A 13,373-nucleotide genomic window follows, 5' to 3' on the forward strand; every position below is an offset into this window, starting at 1 on the left:
AACAAAACAAAAAAAAAAAACTAAGAAATGTAAGTAGAGCACCAATTCAGCACAGTGATTTCTGAAGCACTATGTGACACTGAAGACTGGAATGCCTCATAGTAATAAATTACATTTTAAAATATATTTAACAGGTATATATATATATATATATATATATATATATATATATATATATATATATATATATATATATATATATATATATAAAACTAACTTTTGGATACACACACACACACACACACACACATTATTTAGAATAACATCAATCCAAGAAAATCCAAAAAACAGCTGTAATAATGTAAAGGAATATGGGGAATGGATATAATGTTCCCGTCAAAATACTGTAGACAAATTCTTTAATGTGCAATCTGCAGTTAAATAAAATAACAGCTGTTTTGGACGGTAGTCATATGTGGTAAAGGCACATTTAAATTCAACGCGAGCTATAAGACAATGTGAAGGTTGAGTCAGACACTCCGCATTAAAAAAAAAAAAAGTCATGAATCTGGGTTCGACTCCAGTTTGTGTCATGTTCTGATCCTAATCCTCAGATCTCCTTCCACTATCCTATAAATAATAGCTAACAAACACAAACACTTCAATGAATCAACTACCACTGACAACTCATTCTTTCTTTACTATCATACATTTATTTGGCACATACAATTCCACAGTTGGCAGAGGGCACTCGGCAGCAAATCCTATAGCACAGCGTAACAACACCAAGCCCCCTTGTACATAACTGTTATCAAATATAAATTTTCACAAGATGACACAAATATTGTTAGATGAAAGAAGGAGGAAAAACCCAACAGATTTAAGGTTGGAGGTGGAGCCAACTTTAAAGCTGCCATTATTTCCCTGTTTCGCACTCGACAGAATTCACACAATCTTTGTCTTCCGCACTGGTCGCACTGCATATTTCACAAAGAAGACATACGCTCGCATGTAACACAACAGAACCGTCCAACTTTTTTGATGCAACTGGAAAAATTTTGATTTATTTATTTGCCAATCCCAAAGTGTTGCCAGACAGAGCTGGTGGTTTTTGCAGTTTGTTTATCATTGACCATCACAGAGGCGCCAGTGTGAAATAAAGTATTTTTAGATGTTGACATAATGGCTCGAAGAGGGAGGAGACCATGAATTTTTCATAGCGGCTCACAGGGAGAGGTCATTCGCCACTCTTCACTATAAAAGAGGGGAGAGAGAAAAAAAAATAAAATTCTGGAAGGCTGCAAGCGGATTTCACCCCTCTAAAAAATAAACTGATCAGCCAAGTACAGTGACCTAAAGACACACAGACACAGAACCCTACTGAACGTTGAAAAATGGATTCCCCATTGTCCCGCTGTTCTGAAACAAACACACTGACTGAAACCTCTTTTTGCCAAGTACCCTGAGCCACTCTGCTCAAATTCCCAGCAAACACAAGCCACCATCTTTTGAACACTATGCTGGCAAGTCAACATTGTCTTTTAGCAGACGACAATGAGAAAAGGTGTCCAGTACAGTCACACTGCCTAACAATTCTTTGGTAGTTTCCACGAGAATGGATTTGTTTTGTTGTCTGTAATGGCATTAGCGATACATTTTACCATCTAAAAAAACTATTTACATTTTTGGCCGTCTCAAAACCAGAGTGTGCGTCTGTGTGTGTGTGTGTGTGTGTGTATAATCCCATTTGAAGTATTCTCCGCATTTTCAATGCATTGAGGAGTTGAGCATAAATCAGAGTGACAGACTTAAAAGAAAAGGCTTTGCATTAAAGAGTCTGGGTCAAGGGGATGGGTCTTAAACACAGACAATTCCTTTCTTTGAAATATTAGCACACTCCGACCGCTAACAGACGAGTGAAAGTGCATTGCTCAAAATGTCAATTAAGCGGCACAACAGAGGCACATCAATACGTTCGAGCTGTTCACTTTAGCTCTGCAGCATCATCACGTCTGCCGTGTGACGTTTTAATTAAGCCTTGCACGGGTCACGGAAAACATTCCATCTGGTCACGCAAGTCACAAACATTATTTTGCTTTCTCACCTCTCCTCTCGATACGTGATGCACCTACTGTATGTCACACTCACACAAAAGAACAGAGGGTCGTAAGAGGCACGAGGTTTGCGGTTTGGCATGTGCGTTCAAGTCAGTGAGCTCTGAGCTGGTGTTGGGTTGCCGGCAAAAACGGCAGTGTCTCCCTCTTTAAGCATGGCTGGGCAGCAATGAGCCTACTCCAAATGTTACACGCCATTCAGGCCCCCGTCGGTGCGCGTGTGTGTGTGTGTGTGTACACTATGCGACGCCAGCTCCCAATTGTTCATGCACTACATTTAACAAGCTGGTAAATCAGTCCCATACCATCAGGAAGAAAGTGTAGGGATATGAATAGTCACATCCATATGCAAGCATAAAAAAACACAACAACAAAAACAACAACAAAAAAAACGACGCCTACTTATCTGTTCTCAACAATTGTGCTCCTGACAATTATTAATCATGTTAGAGTGTTATTGCCTTGAAAATGAAATTACACGAAAATAAATGTTTCTGCAATTAGCTGCCATGCCTCCCATTGACAGGGAATGATTAAAAAGAAGACATTGACTAATTGGGCTTTGAATAATGAAATGATATGTATGCTGACTTTTAAGCAGGTGTGAAAGCAGGAGCAACAAGGAGATGATAAAACATCTGGCCGCACTGGACAGGTTCTGTCAATCAATCTTCCCTCTATGAATCCCATTACCATGGCAACCCCCAGCCAATAAACATCTGTACTGGCCTTCATGAGGAAAAGAGGCCCACTATATGTGACAATATTAGCATCATTACAGTAACAAATGGTGCTCTCTTGCTTCTTTTATTTGATGTGAGATCAAACATGCACACACTCTCTCCGTCCCACGCGCTGCGGCCTGCCACGACTCCTTTAAAAAAAAGAAGCTGTATCTGTCATGATATAAATGACACTTCAGAGTTTGAAAGTGCTCCTATCAATCACTCTAACTTTAATGTGAAATAATAAAATCAGTTGAAGTTTTTTTTTCCCCGTTGACCGTTTCCTTACTGACCCGAACGAGAGATTTTTAACAATATAAAAGAATCGCAATGACAAAGCCTAAACTAGTCAAGACAACCAGATGACTGAAACAATGTTTTTTTCTTTTATTTTTTATGATAATGAAAATCATAAATTAGAAAATGATCTTTCATGAAAGTATGGGAGGCCATATAGGAGCATGATTAAATGAAAGGCCATGTCTTTGCTCTGTTCACTCACTGACTTTATAGCGGGCAAGATATTGTACACTAACATTTAAACAAAAGATCATTTAGGATGGGCCAGGAATCTTTCACCAATCACTATCGCCAGTATCAGCTTTCAACACAATTACAGTACATGGTGATACCTCAGTACCATGCTGCCTTTCAGACAGTGTATGTGTGTGTGTGTGTGTGTCTGTGTGTAAGCAGTGTTGTTGCTTCTTTATCTGTCGAAACACAACCTTCAGGTATGTGTTCAGTAAAACATGACTGATAACCTTTTTTTATCATCTTGCTTTTCTGAATATCTTCTTGCTTTTCTGAATACAATATGCATGTTTGGGCAGTCTATACACTACCTTGATGTGCTTTAGAGGTTTGGCTCAATGATGTGCAGACCAGTTTGACATTATAAACAGTGATTCAGAGACACACTTATTGCCGTTAAAGTCATTTAAGCAATGTTGCAAAGTCACCAAAGCAAATGCTGTGATTTGTCTAGCATAAGTAACAAATAATTAAATTTCCCTCTAAAATATAAGAGAGAAAAAAGTTGATCAGAATACACACACTGTCAAAAACGACAACAACAACAAAAACTCTTTTGGGGAGTGTTTTGTCAAATTGTACTTTTCAAAAACTCGGTTATGAGAGAATATTTGTTCATGAGCGTCGGCTTAAAATTTCAATGGATTCTGTTTTGAATCAACCATTAAGCAAGCTGACAATTAAGCAGAAGAAAACATGAGAAAAGAAATCAAAGAAAAATCACTATGTGGAGGGAAGTTATCCTTTACATGTTTTCTGGAAAACAGCTTCTTTAGTGAATGTGAATTAGTCGTTACAAAACTTGAGAACATGTAATCTGAGCCGTGGGATATTACCGGTATAACAGTGCACTTAGAATATTGTTACAATGTCAATATAAACACTAAAATGATCTATAATTTTATGATTTTATTGTCATTGCTTATAAAACATAATCTTACACAGTTATATACAAAATACAAATGAGTTAAAGTGTACTTTTAAGTTGGATTATTTTCAAGATGCTGCACAAGCTTGTTATTTATTTCTATATTTTTGTATACTATATATTGTTTTCACTGATCTGACATCTTCATCTTACACTTGGAGTAGCCTATGAAAAATATCAATTAATGAAAAAATTATTTTGAACTTGATTACGGTAAATAGCCTACTACAGGCAACTTGTCATAAGTGTTTAGTTAAGAACTGATATTTTTATGACACAATTTTAAGCTGTTCGCTGTATACATATTTTAAATATTTCACAGAAGGACGGTGAAGTCAAACAGAATAAGTTAATCAAGCGACGGTGAAAGTCAGTGTGCCCTTATTACTATACAGTGAAGATTACACGCACCGCACGTGAACACATACAACCTGTGTGTGCACCTCTTTACTATGATTTACATTACCGCGCGCTTGACTAAACTTTAAATACAGAAAACAGCCTAATTTGGGCTATTTTTGCACCGAACTCCTTATATTATTTCTATATAATTTTTTATTTAACTAACAATAAAAAAAAAATAACCTGCATTGACCTGTTTTATTAAAGGGTAAACGTAAGTTACATTACAAGAGCGCTCGCGCACGAGGCCATCGGAACTCTTACCTGCTGTTGATGTGCTTCAGCATCCCATTGCCCAAACTTCTAAACGACACTAAACGACGGTCAACTTCTGCAGGGAATGGCAAAACAGAGAGATGGTTCTTGCAAAACAAGTCCTCCTTACTCGCTTCAAACAGCAACTCCCGTCCAAACGATAGTCCGGAGAGCGCGAGTGTCACTCAGATGTTGACAGACAGATGTTTCTATCTCCTCTCTGAAAGCACAGAGCAAACGGAGATTAGTCGGGGGTTATCGATGAGCCCACCGCTCATGTGTGCCTCTGCCGAATATCAGCCGTCACTGTCCGGACACACCGAGACACGGAGTTTCACGAGCAGCCGCTGTTTCCTCACAGAGCTACAACAAAGCCGGGAGTGCGCGCGTGCATAGGCTACCTGAAAGCGCTGCGAGAGTACAGATAGCCTAGGTAATAATTCGCGCAAGTGTGTGTTTCCTCAGCTCGGAGTCTGGATGTGAAGCGCCACTGGTTCCCCCCGCTGCGTCCAATCAGTGCGCTATGTGTCTGTATCCAGCACCGGATCAGAGATAAATGAAGGGTCATCCATGACTAACGCCGAACCCTGATGAATGACTTTCACAAGCTCTTCGTCATCATCGCGTCTCTGGCTGATAGCGACTGTGAGCAGTTTATGGGTTTGGCTCTGTTTTGCAAAGTTCATTCTCACCGAGAGCAGCACAACGCTTGAAAGTGTTGTTATTTTGCATGCTTAGAATTAAACACTTCCTTTAACCGAAAACACGGAGGGGATGGCAACACAGAACAGTTCGACGTCCCGAATAATAAAAATAGCCTACTAAAATAACATTAACTGCAAGATTTACTTTTTTTTTCTTTCTTTTAAATGTGTTGTACAAACAAAATGGCAGCTGCCAGAACTTAACTGCATAAGTGATAATGTTACAAGTATTATCAAGTCGAATTTTTTGTGGTATATGCTACCCATAATGCCTTTATTTAATTTAATTATGTGTCCTTAAATATGATGCTAATATACTGACCTAGAATATATTTCTAAAATAATAAAACTTGTTATTTAACAATGAACATGAACTAAGGATTTTACCTTAACGTCATACTTTATTGTAATATAATGTAAAATTATACATATCTTACTAAATAAATATTTCTCTATAAAAAAGCCAATTCACAAGATTTACTTCTGAAAAACAAGTTTTCAGTATTTCACAGAAAAAAAATGTGTCTGTATATATATATATATATATATATATATATACACACACACACACACACACACACACACATACAGTACACTGAAAGCCATATGCCTCCTCTCTTCTAATATAATGCTTATTTTTAAAAGTTGTATGTGATATTTAACAGTTTATTTTCTGAACAGTTGCCAAATCAGTCACATTTATGAAGCCCTTGCAGGTGCACATTACAATAGTATAGTGCCATTAACACCAATCGATCCCCCATTCAACATACAGCAGGCTATATAATTGTGAAATAAACCTCAATAAGTTGATGTCATCCTGAAGGGGTTTATTTTGCCACAATGACCGTCAGGTTGCTACTTACCAAATAAATAAGTGGAAATTAAATATTGATCTGAATTTAAATTATTATAAAATGTGAGAAAAAGGAGTGTTTAGGACAGGAGCACTGAACTTGCTTTCTGTCTGTTTATGTTGCAACAATGACGACTGTAAAAAAAAAAAAAAAAAAAACAGGCATGGGTTATTGCTTTACTGATTTGAGAAATTATTTATTACATTAAAGGAATCACTGCTTCCCCTGTTATATGAACACAATGTACAAATATAAGGAAAAACAACTCAAAAACAAGATGCCTCTATCCTGAAGATGAATGAAGAGTGCACATACAGTCTTGTAAGTTAAAATTGGCATTGCCACTGAAGCAAACCTCTGATGCCCTCTGACATCATCCACCTGCTCCTAGCACCTACAATGGTTCAGGTAAGTTCAAATATTTCCACAAAGTCCTGTGAAGCTTAGTATCTACAAAAGACTTTGTGTGAGAGGAGCAGCAGCGGCAATTTTAGCAGTTTTGGTGCCTGACCCGGCTTAACCCAGAGTGGTGGTGTTCTTGGTTAAAAACACCTGAAGAGATCCTCAGCCCCACACTTCATGCTAGGCAGGAGAGCACTCAATTACCCTCTACCAAACTCACGCAAATTCACTGCATCCTTGTTTCTAAGGCAGGTTTCTATTTTAGTATTAGCATGGAAAATGTTTCTTTATTTACAGTTTCACACATTTTAAAGATGCCTTTGACTGTTTGGCCACAGAAGTCACATCCTAACTCAGTAGGCCGAACAAAACAAATAGTTTTTGCTTTAATAGGTAAAATGCACCCTTCGTTTATTTAGGAATCTGTAATTCATTAGCTGTAATGCATGCATCACATGTCAACATTGAGGGGTTTTAGAAGCCTGGCTTAAATGTGCTGAGCTGAATGAATGTAATCAGGTTTTCTCCTCAAGTTTCAGCTCTGGGATTAATTTCAGAGTTACTCTGTAAATTATATGAATTATTAATTCCACTGACACCCAGAAGAAAAAAGTACAAGAGAGTGGTATGTCGATGCATTCTACGGCTTTTTCTGAAGGATGTGGTATACTTTGAACATGCATGATGGTTTACCTTTGCACTTTTCACAAATTAAATCACAACAACTACTGAAAAATGGAAAATGGAAAGTGTATTCTGTATTCCCAGGTTTAATGCATAATAAAATTGTTCTATGGAGGATTTCCATGTTGCTAGAGGCCTATTTCATATACTTTATTTTTTAAAACTGTGTTGTTAGTATTCAAATACACAAAATAAATAAGTAGTAATAATTCTCGTTGTCAGTAAATGTGATGCAGCAAGCAGAAACATGTATATCCCAATATTGAGAACACTCTCGCAAGCCATGCTCTATATGCATTCTATATAAATTATTAATTTAAATTAATATTAACTCAAGCGCAGAAATCGTCAGACGCACTGAATTAGCTAACCCCCCTAAAACTTTCCGTATATATATATATATATATATATATATATATATATATATTATTTTTTTTCACAAATGAAAAAAGGCTGAGAGGGGCAGTATAAAGTTTTCCTGAATTTTTTGTCACCATGAATGTTTTTTTTTTATTATTTCTTTTGGAAGATGTGTTTTGCGATTTTGCGTTATTAACAGTCACATTGTTGATTGCCTACTTCTATCCCTCATGTCTTGTTTTAATTGTGGGGGAAAAATATATATGTCATATACACTGAACAAGGTCTATAGAAATCTAGTACAATTCGCAAATTAAGAGTTTAAATCTGTTATGCAGAGTTCTACACATTTTCTGTGAATACAATTAAGTAAAAACAAAAACAAACAAACAAACAAACAAAAAACAGATTCTACCATTGCACTTATTAATAATAATAAAGAGCAACCCATTAAACAGTTGTTTTCTTTGATTGCTAAAAAAACCCCATTAGGTAGCAGTTTTCGGCCAAATTCAACATCGGCAATTTCACTTACGTTCAGACTCATTAGGGGCCACTTTCAATAAGGAGAATGGCTATTTTGCTCCTCAGACCAGACTTCCCATTAATCAAAATCAATCCACATGGAGCCTCTTCTCTAAACACAAAGAAAACTACATTTTCAATTAAGTAAAATGTTAACAAGGTAATCAAAACAAAAGTGTTGTAGTGCCGTATGGGTGGATGTGGGGTGGAGGTGGGAGGTGGGTCTGGTGATAAAATAGGTAAATAAATATATAAAAGGAGCAAAGATAAAAGGACCCCTGGTGTTCTAGATGAGCTCCAATCAAACAGAAATCATTCATACCATCTGTGAGATAAACCAAAAATTAACAACATCAAAGTGTCTCATCTCCCCCTGCTTTCACCCTTCATCACTTCCTCTCTAACTCACTTGTTTCTCTTTCTCCCACTGCAGGACACAAACACCCCCCCCCCCCCCCACACACACACACACACACACAGAGCCCCGTTTTACACCCACACCGAAACATACCCTCCGTCCAACCCACATACGCGCACGCACTCACACACCTGGGGGTCCAGATTGGAGAAACATATTCCAGGATGCAGATCCATTTACAGAAGTAAGCACACATACACAAGATGTAGCTTTCAACTGTTTTATTATTTTAAGTGTTTACATGGGACTAAAATGTGTTTGTTACAAAAGTTTTAGTTAAATTAGTATAGAGACAGTAATGAGAAATATTTATTATAAATCTCATTCTTTAAAACTTTATATATCTTATATATATATATATATATATATATATATATATATTATAAACACACATACTATATATATATATATATATATATATATATATATATATATATATATATGTAGTATGTGTGTTTTCAACATTAATAACATCACTTGTTACTTCTGCATAACAGAATGATTTCTGAGAGATCATGTGATACTGAAGACTGGAGTAATTGCTGTTGAAAATTCAGCTTTGCCATCACAGAGACAAATTAGATTTTTAAATATATTAAAATAGAAAACAGCTATTTTATATTGTAATAATACTTAAAAATATAAATTGTATCATTGTATATACCAGTTATTTAATTAAACTAAAGAAAAAAGAAGGGTTGAGCATTCTTTCCTACTTCTTTGGTGCCGGATCAATGTGTCTTTAAGGATGTGTGTGTGTGTGTGTGTGTGTGTTTGAGAGAGAGAGAGAGAGAGAGAGAGAGAGAGAGAGAGACGGCCGCCGCTTGGTCAGTGCCTCTGGGGCGGCCTCGAGTGGGCAGCAGATGCTGGCAGTGACAGACCCTGACTTCGCTCCATGCTTGACTACATACAGAGCCGTCCACATCCTGTCCCCGAGTGTCCACAAATGCAAAACTTCCCTCTTGTCCTGCATGCTGACAGACACTCAGCTGGCAAGAACAACTCACTGCACCAGAATAGGAGATTAGAAGCAGATATCCACACAGAGGCGCTGATCTCTACGTGTGATGGCAATGCTGATTACATTCCTACCTGTCCTGCAGCACAACAGCGACACCAGTAAATAGCCCATAATACATTCATGCATATATCTGCGTCACTCGTTCCCGTTCCCTCTCCTAATTATTGTCTGCCGTCAGAGTGGATGTGTGGGAGTGTCTCAGTTTGGCATATGTACACTGATGGTGCTGCACCATGAGGTACTGAGAAACAGCCCTCCCCCACCTCCATGGGTGCATCCCTCACACGGCCACTGAAGTGTTAGGACGAGTCAATGTCATCCCTTTCTCTCTCTCTCTCCCTCTCTCTCTGTCTCCGTCTCTCTAGGCTGTGAGGTCCCCCTCATCTCCAGCCAACTAGGGCATAGAACTGGAAACCTCCAGATGTGTCACGTGACCACTGGGCTCTGCAGATACACATCACTGGTTATTTCACTACGGGGGGGAACGTGTGTTCATGTGCCAGAGAAGCTTGCAGAACGTGTTGTACACAATGTAGTGTAAATAATACTGGTATAATTGTGTATATGAAATGAGAATTGAATACATGATGTGAACATATATGATGTGAATGATAATATGTGTAGCAGACGCTGGGTGTACGAGAGCGTCCGTGCTGACAGATGGATAAAAAATTAGTGTTTGTGTGCTTTTACCAAACAACAACACTCATATTATTTTCCACTCGGAGTTGAATCAAAACTGCTAGCAGAAAACATCTGTAGTCATCTGCATAGCATACTGTAATAATTACAAAAGAGGAGTGGTTGCAACTTCGGCTACACGAGCAGTAAGGATTTATCTTCTTATTTCCCCCTCATTTCTGTGGTTGGACAGAAAAGGTGTGCAGTTGCAGAGTCAACAATTATTGCCATAGTCTGTCTAAAGCTGTCTAAAGTTTTGCCAGAGCCAATTTTGTCTAAAATAGCCTAAAGCTAAAATTTCATTTTGTTAATGGGTATTATAAAGAGAAGTGATTTGGGGATGAAATTTGCAATTTTCAATGTTCTTCTGAATGATCGTTGTGGTTGACATCAGTATTAGAAAGCACAAAAACATTGTCTCTAGTTTTCTTTTGATTGTCTACGGCTCGATATAACATCCAAAAACAAAATGCAAAATTCATGTGTTGCCCTTTCACAGCAACTCAAGTACACAGAACAAATGTTATACGCAACAGAAAAAAGTAGGGATCTTCAACAAAAATCAGACACTGTTCAAAAACATTTTCCCCCCATCAAGACTTGCATACAAAACACTTTTGTATTTAATGTGAAAATGCTGTTGTTTTACATTTTGTCTAAATGTAATGTTACCCCCCTTTTTGAAAATGGGGGTTAAAATTCACTATTCACAAGAATGCTTTGGAATATACACCAAGTTTGGTCTTGTTTTAAAGAAAACACTCAGCAGGTTATTGCTGAAGTAAAAAACACAGTAAAACAAATACATGATTTTATTATTAATTAATTTATATTATTTTATAAAAAATATGCATTTTACAATTTTTTTTTTTTTACTTTTAAAATTACTATAAAATCAAAGCCATAAATCTAACCAAGTTATGTCCCAAATTTGAAGTTGATATCACAAAAATTGAAGTTCCCATGAGATTTTGTTTAGGTGTAGTACCAAAAATAGCCACCGGGTGCCATTAAATTCCTTTGAATTTAGTTGTATACATTCTGCCTTAACAAATTAATACATTTCTGTCCAAATATCAATTTTGTCACAAAATGTGGAACCTTGAGACTCAGACCTTTCTGACAATATGTGTTTTGTCAAGATTAGAAAAGGTTTTGATCATAAATTATTAAATATAATGATGCCCGAAAGGGGAGGAGCCTGATAAAATAAGTACCGTTTTAATGGTAACGCAATTTTCAATTATAAAATGGTTTACACAGGATGAATTCTGAGTTTATAAGCTTTCAAATGATACCTAATTTCTGATAACTACTAAAATATGTGATATAATAAAAAAGGCGATAAAAAATAATATTATATTTTAGAGGATAATACATCTGTGTATATTATAATTTTTAGAGGATAATATTATACTATATTTTCTATTTTTTATTGAAAAATACTAGATTATATATTGTATTGTGAATTTTTAGCATAAAAACATAAGTTTGTGTGCATCAGGTCAGACCTCCTGTTATGATGCAGATTTTTAGAGGTGTACTCGTCATAAATTCATCAATTACTCTTACTACATAATTTGTAACACAAAACGGGGGTAGAATATCTATTTAGAAGTCTTAGACCTTTCCAACAATATATGATTTGTCATAATTAGATTAGGATTTAATAGAAATATAGTGAAGTAAAGTTAGGCGTCCCGGTACCGGGACAGTGACGGTTAAGGGATTAAATATTAATAAATACTTTGTATTACTATATACTAAAACATAACAAAAAATATGCGATATTATTCACAAGCTAAGCTTTACACTGTGAAAAAAATAATCGTAATTTTAACAGTAAAAAACTGTAAAAATGCTACAGTGCAAAACTGTTAATTGGTTAACTGAAAGTTTCTGTACTATACGGTTAATAACTGTGATATAATTTAACTTTAAAATACCGTTAAATTTACAGTTTTTGAAAGTGAAAAAGAACAACTATACTTGTATAAAAACAGTGAAAACCCGTAAATTGACATTCCCACAATTCCCTGGGTCAGACTTCACATTTGATGTATTTTTGTTGAAATAACTAGGCTATGTTTACTCATACTTTTTTTGTTTTTTTCTTCTAATCAGTTACGTACATGAGGGTTTTATGTTAGATTTAATGTTGTTCAATTAATGTTTATTGCATTTTTTAATTTCACATGTGTTACCATGATGGTGTTTAATGTTTGTGTGAATGACACTGTGCAGCTTCTTTATATAAGTATTAACCTTCTAATGGAAGACAACTTCTGATGAGCTTTAATGGTTGGTTTTCAGTGTATTACAATGGTATGAAACTGAAATCAGTTTATCAAAAGGTTGGTAATCAACAGATTTCAGAAAATGAAATACGGTTTATTATTGTAAAGGTGATTACGGTTTATTACTGTAAAGGTGATTACACTTTTACTGTATTTTTTACAGAATTGTTCTGGCAACAAAAGTTGCCAGCATTATTCCGTAAAAAAAATACAGGATTTTTTTTACAGTGCATGTCATGTCATCAAAACCAGCACATTTGAAAACATGACACCCATGTTTGAAGTCATGGGTCCCTTTTAGGAGCTCTGTGTATTCTAGTGCCCATTCAATTCACCAAACTGATCTTTTTAATAATATCCGCAGTGGGCAGAGAAAATAGTGTTTCATGGCTACATTCACTCTCCCAACGCAGACGGCTACCCTGTGCGCCTTAGCCGTAATGCTCCATGTATCATGCACAAGCCATGATGAATTCATTCCCTTTATTCTCTGACCTCCATCAATTTGACAATATCACACCATATT

General features: G+C 36.3%; 1 protein-coding gene across 10 annotated transcripts in view; it reads right to left on the reverse strand.

Moving 5' to 3' along the window:
* Positions 1-13,373, reverse strand: part of tenm3 (teneurin transmembrane protein 3) — a 343,805-nt gene that overhangs the window by 285,276 nt on the left and 45,156 nt on the right. For 5 of the 10 annotated variants that reach the window (XM_089132133.1, XM_039681524.2, XM_039681467.2 and 2 more), the window contains exon 1: positions 4,908-5,552. The gene's annotated coding sequence lies outside the window, so the exon portion shown is untranslated. Of the gene's footprint in view, positions 1-4,907; positions 5,554-13,373 lie in introns of those variants that run through there. The other 5 variants (XM_089132131.1, XM_089132129.1, XM_089132128.1 and 2 more) reach the window with 2 other exon arrangements.

The sequence above is a fragment of the Pimephales promelas genome, chromosome 6 (genome assembly GCF_988280905.1).
Source record: "Pimephales promelas chromosome 6, fPimPro1.hap1.1, whole genome shotgun sequence".
NCBI lineage: Eukaryota > Metazoa > Chordata > Actinopteri > Cypriniformes > Leuciscidae > Pimephales > Pimephales promelas.